The following is a 7,053-nucleotide window of genomic DNA, read 5'->3' as shown; positions in this document are numbered from 1 at the left end:
AGACACCCTGCGGAGAAAACTCATTTCAGCCGCTTGTATCCGAAATCTTGTTCTTTCGGTCACAACCCAAAGCTCATGACCATGAGGGTAGGAACGTAGATCAATCGGTAAATTGAGATTTTCACCTTTTGACTCGGCTCTCTCTTCACCACGACAGACCTGTACAGCGTCCGCTTCACTGCAGATGCTGCACCTATCCGCCTATTGATCTCACTTTCCACTTTTCCCTCATTCGTGAACAAGACCCCAAGATACTTGAACTCCTCCACTTGGAGCAGGACCTCCTCCCTGACCCGGAGAGGGCACTCTACCCTTTTCCGGCTCAAGACCATGGCCTCGGATTTGAAGGAACTGATCTTCATCCCGGTCGCATCGCACTCGGCTGTGAACCGCTCCAGCGAAAGCTGTAGATCACAATCTGATGAAGCCAATAGGACCACATCATCTGCAAAAAGCAGGGACGCAATCCTAAGGCCACCAAAACGTATCCGCTCAACACCTTGGCTGCGCCTAGAAATTCTGTCCATAAAAGTTATGAACAGAATCGGTGATAAAGGGCAACCTTGGCGGAGTCCAACTCTCACCGGGAATAAGCCCAACTTACTGCCGGCAATGCGGACCAGGCTCTGACACTGGTCATACAGGGACCTAACAGCCCGTATCAAAGGGCCCGGTACCCCATACTCCCAGAGTACCCCCCACAGGGTTCCCCGAGGGAAGCAGTTGAACGCCTTCTCAAAGTCCACAAAGCACATGTAGACTGGTTGGGCAAACTCCCATGCACCCTCCAGGACACTGCTGAGAGTGTAGAGCTAGTCCAGTGTTCCACGACCAGGACAAAAACCGCACTGCTCCTCATAAATCCGAGGTTCAACTATCCGACGAACCCTCCTCCCCAGAACCCCCAAATAGACCTTACCAGGGAGGCTTAAGAGCGTGATCCCCCTGTAGTTGGAACACACTCTACGGTCCCCCTTTTTGAATAGGGGGACCACCACCCCAGTCTGCCAATCCAGCGGAACTTCCCCTGATGTCCACGCAATATTGCAGAGTTGTGTAAGCCAACACAACCCTACAACATCCAGAGCCTTAAGGAACTCCGGGCGAATCTCATCCACCCCTGGGGCCTTGCCACCGAGGAGCTTTTTAACCACCTCAGTGACCTCAGCACCAGAGATTGGAGGGCCCGACCCAGAGTCCCCAGGCTCTGCTTCCTCAGTGGAAGACGTGCCGGTGGGATTGAGGACCTCTTGAAAGTACTCTGCCTACCGACCCACAACATCCCGAGTGGAGGTCAGCAGCCCACCACTCCCACTATAAACAGTGTTGGTGGTATACTGCTTTCCCCCCTGAGACGCCGGGTGGTGGACTAGAATCGCCTCAAATCCGTGCGGATGTCGTTCTCCATGGCCTCTCCGAACTCCTCCCATGCCCGAGTTTTTGCCTCAGCGACCACCCGAGCCGCATGTCGCTTGGACTGTCTGTACCCATCAGCTGCTTCCGGGGTCCCACAGGACAAAAGGGCCCGATAGGACTACTTTAGATCTATGGAAGTGAAAACCAGTCGTTCTGGTGAAGTTCTCCAGCAGCTGTTTGTCAGCATGTGGAATTGTCTCCCCATGATTGAATTGCTGAACATGAACAGGTCAAGAATGGGTCTCATCCCTCTGTTTTTTTATTATCAGAACCAGGAAGTAGTGGGAGGGGGAAAAAAACGTATTTTCCTCTCCGTTGGGAACTCTGGAAATCACGTTTTTTCGTCAGAAATTCCTGAACTTCTGACTGGAGAGACAAGCTCTATTCTGGAGAAGACAGAACCGTCTCTATAATCCCTCTGAATGGTGGGGGGTTGAACTGCGAACTGCAGTGTGTAACCCCTGCTGATCAGAATGTCTGTCCATCTGTCCAGGGAACACACTTGCTGCCACTCTGAGTAATGCTCGGAGAGCAGGCACGCATTTGTGTTGTGTCATGTTTCTCATGAATGTCAACCAGACTAAAAAGCCTTACTGCCATCACTCGCTCCAGAGATTCTCTGGGGGGAACCTGAGGAGGGCTCAGACAGAAAAAAGTTCTATATGTGTGATTCTGTGCTGAGCCCAGACTGCGGTCTCACATAGAGCTGAGGTGAGCCGGCGTGCACTGAGAGGAGGTGTGAGCGCTTTCTGAGTGAGACGCCATTTTGGTGGAGGCTGCAGCTGCCATGGAGAAAACACGTTTACTCCTGCTGCGCTGTGAGTGGGCAGAAAACAGCAGAAATAAAAAAACGAGCTCTGGCTGAAAACGAGGGATTTTACCGGAATCTGTCTGCTGAAAAAAACATAATTTTAGCTGACGTGGTAGACGAGTGTTTTGGGATATTTACTGAACTGCAGTGTTATTTAAAACACTGTTTAGAGGTTACTGGCTCGTTCTGTGTGGGGAATGTGTGAAGAGAGGCAGCTGTGAGATCAGCTGATCTGACAGTCTCGGATGAAAACTTTACTTTCAGAGGTGTTTCTGTTTTATATCAAAACATACATAATCAAAAAAACACATGCATTCCCCTCAAGGATCTGTTACCTGGTGGAGGGGGCCGGCAAAGGAACAGAGTGTGAAGTCGCTGTCGCAGCTGTGGAGCGCCTCTGCTGCTGGCCAAGGTGGTCCCTCCAGCAGCCGGAGGGGCGGGAGGAGGACTGTGACGTCACCAGTTGGTGTACAGTCTCTGAGACCTCCTCAGACCTCTGCGATTTCTCAAGGATGTTCCTGTAGTTGTCCCCAAACAGCGCCTCTGGGGTGATGTGGCCCTCCAGCAGGTCTTTCTGAAGCCTCTCGGACAAGGATGGCGAGAGGCAGAGTCAGGTGGTCCTCTGGATCATGGTCACCCGGGTGGCGATGCGGGACAGGCAGACTGCAGAGGTGGCGCACATGTTTAAGATGATGTCAGTGGCTTTACAGAGAGAGCTCTTTGTCTCCTCTAGCAGGTCTGCTTCCTCCAGCCTCTTTGAGATGCTGTAGGCCAGCAGAGCGATGTTGTTGTTTGCCGCGACCGCCTGAGATGTGCACTTGTGAGCTCGGTTGGAGAGCTTTGTCACCCTCTGGTCATGCTTTCCTGGAGGGATAGGTTGCCGGTCTATCCTGGAAGCTTTTGCCCCAAACACCTCCACCAGGCTTGGCTCCAGGGGGAGAACTGAGGGAAAAAAACACAGATCAGTAAAAACCCTCCACTCTGGAGATGGAGGCGAAGGTGGATACGGATGTCATCAGCTTGTCGGACCCAGCTGCAGCCTCGTTCCAACGTGATATCACAGCTGGCCAACAAGGCCAGATGGGATCAGGGCAACGAGTCAAGGCGGAGCCAAACCTTCCCTCCAGATCATCTGATCCGGGCGGAGGGAGGCGAGGGATAGAAAGTACCTTTGTGTTAGCAGCCTCCTGGATTATGCCGGGCAACTCTGAGAGGAGGGCGCTGATGGCTGGGAGCGGTGTGGTCGCTGATGTGGGAAGACCCGAGGTGGCTGAGCATCCGTTCGACCGCTCTTCTTTCGTCACTACGCTCTCCAGGAAGGAAGGGGCAGTGAGATTGTTTCTGGCATCACCTCTCTCGGAGGAGTCATCTGATTCACTGCATGACTCTGCGTCAAAGAAAGGCGGTTGCGTACCTCCACAGAAAAAACACTCAGCGGAGCTGCTGCTAACATCGCCTTTTTCGAGGGAATCATCCGATTCCCCGCAAGGAAAAAACGTTAGAAAAGGCGATGGCGTCATCCATCGGGTAGCGGCCAGCCACAGAAAAGCACTCCTCGGCGCTTACCTTGAACAAGGCTGCTCGTCTCTGCTTCTCCTCGGGGAGGAAGAGCTCACCGGGACTGCAGGAGGTTGGTGTTGCGTGGACCCAGGCATCCTTAGCAAAGGTTGTGCCGGTCAAAGCTGGACAACTTTTCCTTCTTTGTTCTTCTGACATTGCTAGCTAGCTGGCTGAAGAAAAATGGGAGCCGATTTCCCGGTCTCACCGTAATTTATACGGACCGGGGCTGAGGCCCACACAGCAGGTGGGCGTGGACTAAAGTTTTCAGTGCTGCGCTGCGCGCAAAGGGATAAACCCACTGGCAATAGCCTTAAAGGGCAAAGCCTATACGAATTAGAGCAGTTTGTTTTTGTCTCTCTATGAAACAAAACAAAATCCATTCTCTTTATTAAAATAAAAATCAACAAATTGCAAAATATATTAAATGAACATAGCCATCACACATACAGGTCCTTCTAAAAAAATTAGCATATTGTGATAAAGGTCATTATTTTCCATAATATAATGATAAAAATGAAACTTTCATATATTTCAGATACATTGCACACCAACTGAAATATTTCAGGTCTTTAATTGTTTTAATACTGATGATTATGGCATACAGCTCATGAAAACCCAAAATGCCTGTCCCAAAAAATTAGCATGTCATGAAAAGGTTCTCTAAACAAGCTATTAACCTAACCATCTGAATCAACGACGTAACTCTAAACACCTGCAAAAGATTCCTGAGGCTTTTAAAAACTCCCAGCCTTGTTCATTACTCAAAACCGCAATGATGGGTAAGACTGCCGACCTGACTGCTGTCCAGAAGGCCATCATTGACACCCTCAAGCAAGAGGGTAAGACACAGAAAGAAATTGCTGAATGAATAGGCTGTTCCCAGAGAGCTGTATCAAGGCACCTCAGTGGGAAGTCTGTGGGAAGGGAAAAGTGTGGCAGAAAATGCTGCACAACGAGAAGAGGTGACCGGACCCTGAGGAGGATTGTGGAGAAGGGCCGATTCCAGACCTTGGGGGACCTGCGGAAGCAGTGGACTGAGTCTGGAGTAGAAACATCCAGAGTCACCGTGCACAGGCGTGTGCAGGAAATGGGCTACAGGTGCCGCATTCCCCAGGTCAAGCCACTTTTGAACCAGAAGCAGTGGCAGAAGCGCCTGACCTGGGCTACAGAGAAGCAGCACTGGACTGTTGCTCAGTGGTCCAAAGTACTTTTTTCGGATGAAAGCAAATTTTGCATGTCATTCGGAAATCAAGGTGCCAGAATCTGGAGAAAGACTGGGGAGAAGGAAATGCCAAAATGCCAGAAGTCAAGTGTGAAGCACCCACAGTCAGTGATGGTCTGGGGTGCCATGTCAGCTGCTCGTGTTGGTCCACTGTGTTTTATCAAGAGCAGGGTCAATGCAGCTAGCTATCAGGAGATTTTGGAGCACTTCATGCTTCCATCTGCTGAAAAGCTTTATGAAGATGAAAATTTCATTTTTCAGCGCGACCTGGCACCTGCTCACAGTGCCAAAACCACCGGTAAATGGTTTACTGACCATGGTATTACTGTGCTCAATTGGCCTGCCAACTCTCGTGACCTGAACCCCATAGAGAACCTGTGGGATATTGTGAAGAGAAAGTTGAGAGACGCAAGACCCAACACTCTGGATGAGCTTAAGGCTGCTATCGAAGCATCCTTGGCCTCCATAACACCTCAGCAGTGCCACAGGCTGATTGCCTCCATGCCACGTCACATTGAAGCTGTCATTCATGCAAAAGGATTCCCGACCAAGTATTGATTGGGGGAGTGGTGGCGCAGAGGTTAGAGAGGTGGGCTTGTGATCCGAAGATCGCTGGTTCACGCCCCGGCCCCGACAACATCAAAATTGTGGGTGGGGTAGGTGAAACACCCACACTTGCCCCCACCCTCATTCGCCCCACTCTGGGCCCATGAGCAAGGCCCTTAACCCCCACCATGTGCTCCCTAAACAGGTCTCTCTTGAAAATGAGTTCTCGTGGCTCAATGAGACTAACCTGTATAAATAAAGGCTAAATGAAAAAAAAAAAAAATTGAGTGCATAACTGAACATCATTATTTGAAGGTTGGCATTTTTTGTATTAAAAACACTTGTCTTTCATTGGTGGGATGAAATATGCTAATTTTTTGGGACAGGCATTTTGGGTTTTCATGATCTGTATGCCATAATCATCAGTATTAAAACAATTAAAGACCTGAAATATTTCAGTTGGTGTGCAATGAATCTGAAATATATGAACGTTTCATTTTTATCATTACATTATGGAAAATAATTACCTTGTAGTGAACTTGACCTGATGTCAAAACTTGACCTTAGGATCATATGGTCAGAAACTGTCATTTCATTGATTTGCATCCAGAAATACAGGTTGACCATCCTGAGACTTTCTTTCTTGAATTAATCAAGTGGAAAAAGACAATTCTCTACGATCATTACTATTTTACAAATGTTTTGATAATCAAATTGTGTTAGTTCAAACAATGTTTACATGTTGAAGTGAACTACTCATTTTTATTTACTTAAAACAGTAATAATGATTTTTAATCCTCATTCAAAGAAGAAATCAGGTTAATATGCATTTCTTGATTTTCTGTCTTCAATGAGCGAAGTTGTAAGTGTGTCGAAGTTCAAGTTTCGGTCAACTGAAAGTTTACTGAAAAGAAATGTCATGTTTAACTTTTACAGCAAGATACTAGGAGAGGTGGCTCCACGAAGTCTGAATTCTCCATAACAATCTTTCTGTCTGTTCTTAAACAATCTTAATCTTTTTCCTTGACTTTTCATAACACCTTACATCACAAAACACACCTCTGTTGGGGTCCATCGACCAATCAGAAGCTCTCAAATGAACCGGAAGTAGAGCCCATTTAAATGTTGGCACTTCCTAGTTCAATCAGAGAGTTTTTGGAGTTCCAGAATGCAGAACGCTGGAATTCAGGATGCTGCTGAAAGAGAATCAAGCTGAACCAGAGACGATTTGGGAATTATAACTTCTGTTTGGATAACCTCACGACTCCAGGGGTTTTTAGCTGTTCTCACGGAGACGCTGAAAGAGTTGAAAGGAGAGCTCTACACCAACGCTGAACTATCTTCTGCAAGGTAAAAAGTTCTATCTCAACCAAGCGTACCGTTGGCCCAAGCTGATTTCCAAAGGAGCGTGCATGTTCTGGTTAAAACAGACAAATTCCCTCACACATCTCTCTGTAGATAATTCTCATCTTTCCATCTTTAAACTCTCCTATCTGCT

Source organism: Nematolebias whitei, chromosome 10 (assembly GCF_014905685.2).
Source record: "Nematolebias whitei isolate Nwh7 chromosome 10, NemWhi1, whole genome shotgun sequence".
Lineage (NCBI taxonomy): Eukaryota > Metazoa > Chordata > Actinopteri > Cyprinodontiformes > Rivulidae > Nematolebias > Nematolebias whitei.
The sequence above is the reverse complement of the archived record's forward strand: the minus strand, read 5'-3'. Positions refer to the sequence as shown.